This window comes from Buteo buteo, unplaced genomic scaffold (assembly GCF_964188355.1).
Source record: "Buteo buteo unplaced genomic scaffold, bButBut1.hap1.1 HAP1_SCAFFOLD_51, whole genome shotgun sequence".
In the NCBI taxonomy this organism is placed as follows: domain Eukaryota; kingdom Metazoa; phylum Chordata; class Aves; order Accipitriformes; family Accipitridae; genus Buteo; species Buteo buteo.
The window spans coordinates 537501-547500 of record NW_027439217.1 but is presented as its reverse complement, the minus strand read 5'-3'; positions in this window follow the sequence as shown (position 1 = coordinate 547500).

The window sequence follows — 10000 nt, the reverse complement described above, 5'->3', positions numbered from 1 at the left end:
CCCGGTACTCCGGGGCAGTACCCGCATACCCCCGCCCGGTACTCCGGGGCAGTACCGGTACCCCCGCCCGGTACTCCTTGGTAGTACCCGTAACCCCCGCCTGTACTCCTTGGTAGTACCCGTATACCCCCGCCCGGTACTCCGGGGCAGTACCCGCATACCCCCGCCCGGTACTCCGGGGAAGTACCCATATACCTCCACCCGGTACTCCGGGGCAGTACCCGCATACCCCCGCCCGGTACTCCGGGGCAGTACCCGTATGCCCCCGCCCGGTACTCCGGGGTACTACCCGTAACCCCCACCTGTGCTCCTTCGTAGTACCCGCATACCCCCGCCCGGTACTCCGGGGCAGTCCCCGTATGCCCCCGCCCGGTACTCCGGGGTACTCCGGGGTACACCTGATGTCCCTACGGGCGCGCGGGTTTAGACCCACCCTTCCTACCCGACCGTCCTCCTTAGGCCCGGTCTCCCTAGGCGACGATCCGGGATAGAACCCGTTCCCCCACCAGTACTCTGGGCCCGTGGCGGAACCCTTTGTGACGCGCCAGTGTTCTGCCTGCTGTCCCTACGGGCGCGCGGTGTTAGATCCCGGCCCCCCATCCTGACCCTCCAGGGTAGGCCCGGTATCCCTACCTGATGCTCCGGGGTAGGCCTGGCGTTGCTTCCCAGCGCTCTGGTGTAGTACCGGTACCCCCGCCCGGTACTCCGGGGCAGTACCCCTGCCCCCGCCCGGTACTCCGGGGTAGTACCCGCATACCCCCGCCCGGTACTCCGGGGCAGTACCCGTGAGCCCGCCCGGTACTCCGGGGTAGTACCCGTATACCCCCGCCCGGTACTCTGGGGCAGTACCCGTGTACCCCCGTCAGTACTCTGGGGCAGTACCGGTACCCCCGCCCGGTACGCCGGGGGAAAAACTGCTGTCCCTACGGGCGCGCGAGTTTAGACCCAGCCTTCCTACCCGACCCTCCGCCTTACGCCCGGTGTCCCCAGGCGACGTTCCAGGATAGAACCCGTTCCCCCACCAGTACTCTGGGCCCGTGGCGGAACCCTTTGTGATGTGCCGGAGTTCTACCTGCTGTCCCTACGGGCACGCGGCGATGGATCCCGGCCCCCCATCCTGACCCTCCAGGGTAGGCCCGGCCACCCTACCTGACCCTCTGGGGTCAGCCCGGTATCCCTACCCGACGCTCCGGGGTAGGCCTGGCGCCCCTACCTCATCCTCCGGGGTAGTACCCGTACCCCTACCGGTGCTCCGGGATACACCTGCTGTCCCTACAGGCGCTCCGGGGTAGGCCCGGCCACCCTACCTGACCCTCTGGGGTCAGCCCGGTGTCCCTACCCGACGCTCTGGGGTACGCCTGGCGCCCCTACCTCATGCTCCGGGGTAGTACCGGTACCCCTGCCGGTGCTCCGGGGTACACCTGCTGTCCCTACAGGCGCTCCGGGGTAGGCCGGGCCACCCTACCTGACCCTCTGGGGTCAGCCCGGTATCCCTACCCGACGCTCCGGGGTAGGCCTGGCGCCCCTACCTCATGCTCCGGGGTAGTACCGGTACCCCTACCGGTGCTCCGGGGTACACCTGCGGTCCCTACAGGCGCTCCGGGGTAGGCCCGGCCACCCTACCTGACCCTCTGGCGTCAGCCCGGTGTCCCTACCCGACGCTCCGGGGTAGGCCTGGCGCCCCTTCCTCATCCTCCGGGGTAGTACCGGTACCCCTACCGGTGCTCCGGGGTACACCTGCGGTCCCTACAGGCGCTCCGGGGTAGGCCCGGCCACCCTACCTGACCCTCTGGGGTCAGCCCGGTATCCCTACCCGACGCTCCGGGGTAGGCCTGGCGCCCCTACCTCATCCTCCGGGGTAGTACCGGTACCCCTACCGGTGCTCCGGGATACCCCTGCTGTCCCTACAGGCGCTCCGGGGTAGGCCCGGCCACCCTACCTGACCCTCTGGGGTCAGCCCGGTGTCCCTACCCGACGCTCCGGGGTAGGCCTGGCGCCCCTTCCTCATCCTCCGGGGTAGTACCGGTACCCCTACCGGTGCTCCGGGGTACACCTGCGGTCCCTACAGGCGCTCCGGGGTAGGCCCGGCCACCCTACCTGACCCTCTGGGGTCAGCCCGGTATCCCTACCCGACGCTCCGGGGTAGGCCTGGCGCCCCTACCTCATCCTCCGGGGTAGTGCCGGTACCCCTGCCGGTGCTCCGGGGTACACCTGCGGTCCCTACAGGCGCTCCGGGGTAGGCCCGGCCACCCTACCTGACCCTCTGGGGTCAGCCCGGTATCCCTACCCGACGCTCCGGGGTAGGCCTGGCGCCCCTACCTCATCCTCCGGGGTAGTGCCGGTACCCCTACCGGTGCTCCGGGGTACACCTGCGGTCCCTACAGGCGCTCCGGGGTAGGCCCGGCCACCCTACCTGACCCTCTGGGGTCAGCCCGGTATCCCTACCCGACGCTCCGGGGTAGGCCTGGCGCCCCTACCTCATCCTCCGGGGTAGTGCCGGTACCCCTGCCGGTGCTCCGGGGTACACCTGCGGTCCCTACAGGCGCTCCGGGGTAGGCCCGGCCACCCTACCTGACCCTCTGGGGTCAGCCCGGTATCCCTACCCGACGCTCCGGGGTAGGCCTGGCGCCCCTACCTCATCCTCCGGGGTAGTGCCGGTACCCCTACCGGTGCTCCGGGGTACACCTGCGGTCCCTACAGGCGCTCCGGGGTAGGCCCGGCCACCCTACCTGACCCTCTGGGGTCAGCCCGGTATCCCTACCCGACGCTCCGGGGTAGGCCTGGCGCCCCTACCTCATCCACCAGGGTAGTGCCGGTACCCCTACCGGTGCTCCGGGGTACACCTGCGGTCCCTACAGGCGCTCCGGGGTAGGCCCGGCCACCCTACCTGACCCTCTGGGGTCAGCCCGGTGTCCCTACCCGACGCTCCGGGGTAGGCCTGGCGCCCCTACCTCATCCTCCGGGGTAGTACCGGTACCCCTACCGGTGCTCCGGGATACCCCTGCTGTCCCTACAGGCGCTCCGGGGTAGGCCCGGCCACCCTACCTGACCCTCTGGGGTCAGCCCGGTGTCCCTACCCGACGCTCCGGGGTAGGCCTGGCGCCCCTTCCTCATCCTCCGGGGTAGTACCGGTACCCCTGCCGGTGCTCCGGGGTACACCTGCGGTCCCTACAGGCGCTCCGGGGTAGGCCCGGCCACCCTACCTGACCCTCTGGGGTCAGCCCGGTATCCCTACCCGACGCTCCGGGGTAGGCCTGGCGCCCCTACCTCATCCACCGGGGTAGTGCCGGTACCCCTACCGGTGCTCCGGGGTACACCTGCGGTCCTTACAGGCGCTCCGGGGTAGGCCCGGCCACCCTACCTGACCCTCTGGGGTCAGCCCGGTATCCCTACCCGACGCTCCGGGGTAGGCCTGGCGCCCCTTCCTCATCCTCCGGGGTAGTGCCGGTACCCCTACCGGTGCTCCGGGGTACACCTGCTGTCCCTACAGGCGCTCCGGGGTAGGCCCGGCCACCCTACCTGACCCTCTGGGGTCAGCCCGGTATCCCTACCCGACGCTCCGGGGTAGGCCTGGCGCCCCTACCTCATCCTCCGGGGTAGTGCCGGTACCCCTGCCGGTGCTCCGGGGTACACCTGCGGTCCCTACAGGCGCTCCGGGGTAGGCCCGGCCACCCTACCTGACCCTCTGGGGGTCAGCCCGGTATCCCTACCTGATGCTCCGGGGTAGTCCTGGCCTCCTTACCTGTGTCTCCGGGTAAACCTGGCCACGCTGCAGGGTCGGCCTGCACTCCCTGGCCGCGCTACGGGCCGGTCCTGATTAGTGTATTAAGACCGCTCCGCGATTCCACTTTCTTAAAATTTATTGTGTCTGACAGCTTGTCTTTTACCGCGCACGCAGGCAGGCAGGCAGGCAGGCAGGCACGCGTCAAAAACGTGAGAGCAAAGCGTTACCCGCAGTCGGTGTACTTTATCGGTAACGACTTCTTCGGGAAGAGGCGCCGACGCTGCTCTCTCGTCTCTGTACGAGTCGGTGGCCGTCCGGGTACCGCGTGGCACCGTTGGCGTGGGATCCGCTCCTAAACGAATACAGAAGAATCGATACGCTATGAATCGTCATCGATTGAAGTTATTAACAGTTGACGAGCGATGCTGGATTGTATCGTTTATGGAGCGTCACCTACCGACTGATTTAGCGCTACGCGGTAATACGCTTTCTGGCAGTTCCTTAAATAACAAAACTCATTCGTTCACGCACGCTAGGTGTGCGTCCCTTCGTTAATAGCCGGAGAAGGAATACGTACGTACGTACGTACCTACCAGCGGATCGTCACGGATTGAATGTGACTCGATTAGTAGTCACCAGTATTATAAATTACCGACTCCTAAAGTTTGATTGCGGCACTCCTTTAGGACCTTGCGACGCTCTTGGTTAACGTTAGCGTTCTCCGGCCCCTGCGTTATCGCGCATTAACTGTTCATTGGCCTCCGAGGGACGGCGGTCTCGCAGGCCTCTGAAGAAAGCCAGTCGGCTGCCTGACAAGCGGTCCCTGTGGCCGAGGCCGACTTAGCCGAGCATCCTCGGAGACGACGAGCTCGCGTGGCCGCCGTGCCGGCTGACCGGCCCACCCCGGGGCCGTTTCCCCCCCGCTCCCGTCGCCGAAGGAGCGCGCCCCCCGCCACCGCCTAAGGCCGCTGGGACCTTCCTCACCGCTCGAACGCATCCCGCCGGCGACGGAGCCGCTGATGCCCCTCTGTCGGAAGCGCGGCGCGCCTCTCCGGCAGCCCTGGCTGGGGCCCTGGAGCCCCAGGTCTCTGCCCAGGCCGAGGCACGCGGCTGCTGCTTTGCCAGGGACGGGTCCGACCGGGAGCCGAGCGCATCGCCCGTAGGCAGGCACGGGCGCAGGCCGGACGTCGAAGCGGCCGACCACCCGGGCTGTAACAGAGAAAGCGGCGTTAGCGACACCGTTACAAATCTTTCTCATTTCCACCTGCGTGCGCGCCCGCACCCCGCCAAAACAGGCCCCCGGCCCGAACGCCCACCGCCTGCTGCTGCAGCCGCTCACCCGCCCTTAGACACACGCACGCGCACGCACGCACTGCCCCCCCCCCATTCGAGTCCCCGCCCCAAACACCTCCCGCCCGCCACCGCACCCACTCGCACGGGGCTACACACGTGCGCACCCCCCCCCCGCAACCGGCCCCCCCCAGCCCAAACCCTCCACCCGCTGCCCCGCTCACAGTCGTGCGCTCAAAACGCACACGCGCGCAGCCCCCCCCCCCCCCCCCCCCCCGCCCGAAACAGGGCCCCGGGCAGACACCCCCCACCCCCGTCACCCCGGGCCCGCCGCTGCACGCACACACACACCGCCCCCCCGCCCTCCCGCCACGCAGTTCGCGCCGAGCCTGGCTGCCCCTGCTCCCCCCTTCCGCCACCAGGCTTGCCGCCCCCGGTGGTGGAAGGCGGGAGACTTTAGGACCCTGCGGCGTCCCTGCCGGCTCCGTGCCCGGGCGGGAGAGGGGAGCCCCCCCGGTGCCCTGCCGTCTCTAAACCCCAGCTGCCGAGTCCCTATCCTGCCGCACCCGTGGCCCCGCTCCCGCCTTTCTTTCTCAGCCAGCCACGCACTCGCCCTGCTCCACTCCCGCCCGCCCCCGCCGCGGGGGGAAAACTAAAGGACCGGGGGGGTGGGACGGGGACGGGGACGGGGGAGAGAAGTAAAAAAAATAAAACTCCAACCGATCCAAACAGAAGCCTTCTCCGAAAAGGCACACCGTCCCCCCTCGCCAGCCTGCCTCTGCGCCAGGCTCCCCGCCTGCTCGCCAGCCGCTCTCGCCCTGCTCCACTCCTGCCCGCCCCCGCCGCGGGGGGAAAACTAAACGACCGGGGGGGGGGGGGACGGGGACGGGGACGGGGACGGGGGAGAGAAGTAAAAAAAATAAAACTCCAACCGATCCAAACAGAAGCCTTCTCCGAAAAGACACACCGTCCCCCCTCGCCAGCCTGCCTCTGCGCCAGGCTCCCCGCCTGCTCGCCAGCCGCTCTCGCCCTGCTCCATTCCTGCCCGCCCCCGCCGCGGGGGGAAAACTAAACGACCGGGGGGGGGGGGACGGGGACGGGGACGGGGACGGGGGAGAGAAGTAAAAAAAATAAAACTCCAACCGATCCAAACAGAAGCCTTCTCCGAAAAGACACACCGTCCCCCCTCGCCAGCCTGCCTCTGCGCCAGGCTCCCCGCCTGCTCGCCAGCCGCTCTCGCCCTGCTCCACTCCTGCCCGCCCCCGCCGCGGGGGGAAAACTAAACGACCGGGGGGGGGGGGACGGGGACGGGGACGGGGACGGGGGAGAGAAGTAAAAAAAATAAAACTCCAACCGATCCAAACAGAAGCCTTCTCCGAAAAGACACACCGTCCCCCCTCGCCAGCCTACCTCTGCGCCAGGCTCCCCGCCTGCTCGCCAGCCGCTCTCGCCCCCCCTCTTTTCTAGCCTCCTTTCCCCGCCGCTGCTGCCGCCGCGACTGAGCAGCAGACCGTTGCCGTGGCGGGAAACACCACAGTTTCCGGGGGCCCCGTTGCCGGGCTGCAGACCACCCCACCCAGCCACCCGCCCCCCAACCCCCCGTCTCCAGGGCGCCGGAAAGTCTGTGATCGGGTGGGGCCGGGGGAGGGGGGGGGGGGGGGGCTGCACCTACTGGCCTGCAGGTCCGGGACTGCAGCGCGGGGAGGGAGGGGGAGCACACCGGTGCAGGGGTGCGTGTAGCTGTGTGTGCCTGCGTCGCGTTCTGTGTGTGTGTGTGTGTGTGTGTGCGCGCGCCTCTGAGCGCGCGTGTGTCACCGGGGGGGGGGGGGGTGGCAGTGCCTGCAGGATCGCAGATATGTATTTTAAAGTATTTATTTTATGAAAAAAAAGGAAAACGTCAAAAAAACACCAAAAAAAACCAGGCGGGGGGGGGGGGGGAGAAAAATTAAAAACAACCCCCCAAAAAAAGCCCAAGACCGCAAAAACCAAAACCAAAAGTCGGCGAGCACCCAGCAGCGCCGGGACCCGAACCTGAACCTGGCAAGGGGCTACCAGTCCTGAAGGCACCCAGTGAACAGCGAACTCGCGCCGGGGAGCCGGGCAGTTTGTGCCGGGGGCTGCCACCTCTGCCCGGACCCCGCCGACAGAATATGGTTGGGGGGGGGGGGGGCAGCAGCGGAGCAGAGGGGCTGGCTGGTGTGGTGAAGCTGGCAAGTGCCTGGCAGCCACCGGCTCGGAATAGGTGCGTGCACGTGCATGAGAACGACGAGGGTGGGGGGGGGGTGTGTGTGTGTCAGGAAACAAAAATTATTTTGAAAACTGGTTGTCGTTAATATTGTATTAATATTTCCCGCCGGAATCAATAAAGGTGAAATAACTCTTGCATCAGACAGTACGTTTAAACGTGCTCCCTTGGTGTAGAAGTGGTTCAAACTCGGGAAGGGGAGGGGGAAAGAAATGCCGTCCGGGAGAACCGGGAGAGGGTGGCCCTTTTAATCAGATTTGCTAAAATCTCAAAAGAAAGAAAAAAAAAAAAAAAACCGAAAAAAACGAACCAAAAACAGGCGCACCTGCCCCCCCCGCCCCCCCCCGCCCAAGGGGCACCGAACGGCTGCCAGGTCTACCCGGCTCCGCGGGCGGCCGCCAGGTCTACCCGGCTCCGGAGGCCGGCGCGGCCGCCGGCGGCGCCCGGAGGACGCGGGGTGTCGCTGCCGCAGCGGCCGGTGAAAAGGGCCGCCAGGTCTACCCGGCTCCGCGGGCGGCCGCCAGGTCTACCCGGCTCCGGAGGCCGGCGCGGCCGCCGGCGGCGCCCGGAGGACGCGGGGTGTCGCTGCCGCAGCGGCCGGTGAAAAGGGCCGCCAGGTCTACCCGGCTCCGCGGGCGGCCGCCAGGTCTACCCGGCTCCGGAGGCCGGCGCGGCCGCCGGCGGCGCCCGGAGGACGCGGGGTGTCGCTGCCGCAGCGGCCGGTGAAAAGGGCCGCCAGGTCTACCCGGCTCCGCGGGCGGCCGCCAGGTCTACCCGGCTCCGGAGGCCGGCGCGGCCGCCGGCGGCGCCCGGAGGACGCGGGGTGTCGCTGCCGCAGCGGCCGGTGAAAAGGGCTGCCAGGTCTACCCGGCTCCGCGGGCGGCCGCCAGGTCTACCCGGCTCCGGAGGCCGGCGCGGCCGCCGGCGGCGCCCGGAGGACGCGGGGTGTCGCTGCCGCAGCGGCCGGTGAAAAGGGCTGCCAGGTCTACCCGGCTCCGCGGGCGGCCGCCAGGTCTACCCGGCTCCGGAGGCCGGCGCGGCCGCCGGCGGCGCCCGGAGGACGCGGGGTGTCGCTGCCGCAGCGGCCGGTGAAAAGAGCCGCCAGGTCTACCCGGCTCCGCGGGCGGCCGCCAGGTCTACCCGGCTCCGGAGGCCGGCGCGGCCGCCGGCGGCGCCCGGAGGACGCGGGGTGTCGCTGCCGCAGCGGCCGGTGAAAAGAGCCGCCAGGTCTACCCGGCTCCGGCGGGACTTAGCCGCATTTCGGGGGCGGGGAGGTAGACCTGATAGCCCCGCCACTTTCTCGGAGCTGGCCAAGGGGTCGCTGTTTTTCGCTGCCTCCAGTTACGTCATCGTAAAAGTCGGTGTCATTGGCGGGTCTCCCCGGTGGGCAGGGACGGCACTCTTGGAGCCGGCCGGGGGCGGGGACGTGATCTCCCGTACTATAGGAGGTAGTGGTGACTCGTGCACGGAGCAGCGCTAGTGAGCGGCTGCAAGGCTTACGGCTCAGCCGGCGAAGTGGAGCGCTGGGCGGCCGTTGTGGTGGTGGTTTTGCCTGGTGGTTCGGCTCGTTTTCTGTCTGTTCGGCCGGTTGGTCTCTCCCGGTGTTTTCCAAGTAAGCCAGCCGGGCGCCTGCGAGGGTCTGGCAGGCTGGCGGTGGCTGTTGACCCGAGTGGTGCAAGAGGTGCAAAGGTGGATTCCGCAGGGCATAGCCCGGTGGCCGGCAGCGGCCACCGGCACTCGAACGCTGGAAGACCGGGTGGAGCCGAGCCTGCCTCGGCTTTCCCCCGGCCCCGGAGGGCCCGATGATGGCAAAGGTGGAGCGCTGGTATATGCGAGGGCAGCTGCCCGTGAGCATCCAGCCCGCCGCGGCTGCCGCCGCCTCCTGAGGGCCTGGTGATGGGCGGGCGAGGTGGCGGCACCTCGTCCTTTGACTCTGGCCTTAAGCTGGAGCGGGCAGAGCGGCAGCCGGTCCCGGTGGCTGGCAGCCGGATGCAGACGGCTGGGGGTTCTCGTGCGTGCCGCAGCTTCCCCCCAGCCCCCGAGGGCCCGATGATGGCACAGGTGAGAGGCCGCAGCGCCTCGTCCTGTTTTTGCCGGCATGAGCCACGCGTGGGCGGCCTGTGGTGTCCGGCCTGCCCCGGCTTGCCTGGTTGCAGGAGGGCTCGGTGGAAAGGTCTGCAGCGCTGTACCGGGTTTAGAGGTGGCGGCACCTCATCGCGTTTTCTCCGGCCTTAAGCTGGAGCCCATGCACGAATTGGGCAGAGTGCAAGCGGCAGCCGGTCCCGGTGGCTGGCAGCCGGATGCAGACGGCTGGGGGTTCTCGTGCGTGCCGCAGCTTCCCCCCAGCCCCCGAGGGCCCGATGATGGCACAGGTGAGAGGCCGCAGCGCCTCGTCCTGTTTTTGCCGGCATGAGCCACGCGTGGGCGGCCTGTGGTGTCCGGCCTGCCCCGGCTTGCCTGGTTGCAGGAGGGCTCGGTGGAAAGGTCTGCAGCGCTGTACCGGGTTAGAGGTGGCGGCACCTCATCGCGTTTTCTCCGGCCTTAAGCTGGAGCCCATGCACGAATTGGGCAGAGTGCAAGCGGCAGCCGGTCCCGGTGGCTGGCAGCCGGATGCAGACGGCTGGGGGTTCTCGTGCGTGCCGCAGCTTCCCCCCAGCCCCCGAGGGCCCGATGATGGCACAGGTGAGAGGCCGCAGCGCCTCGTCCTGTTTCTGCCGGCATGAGCCACGCGTGGGCGGCCT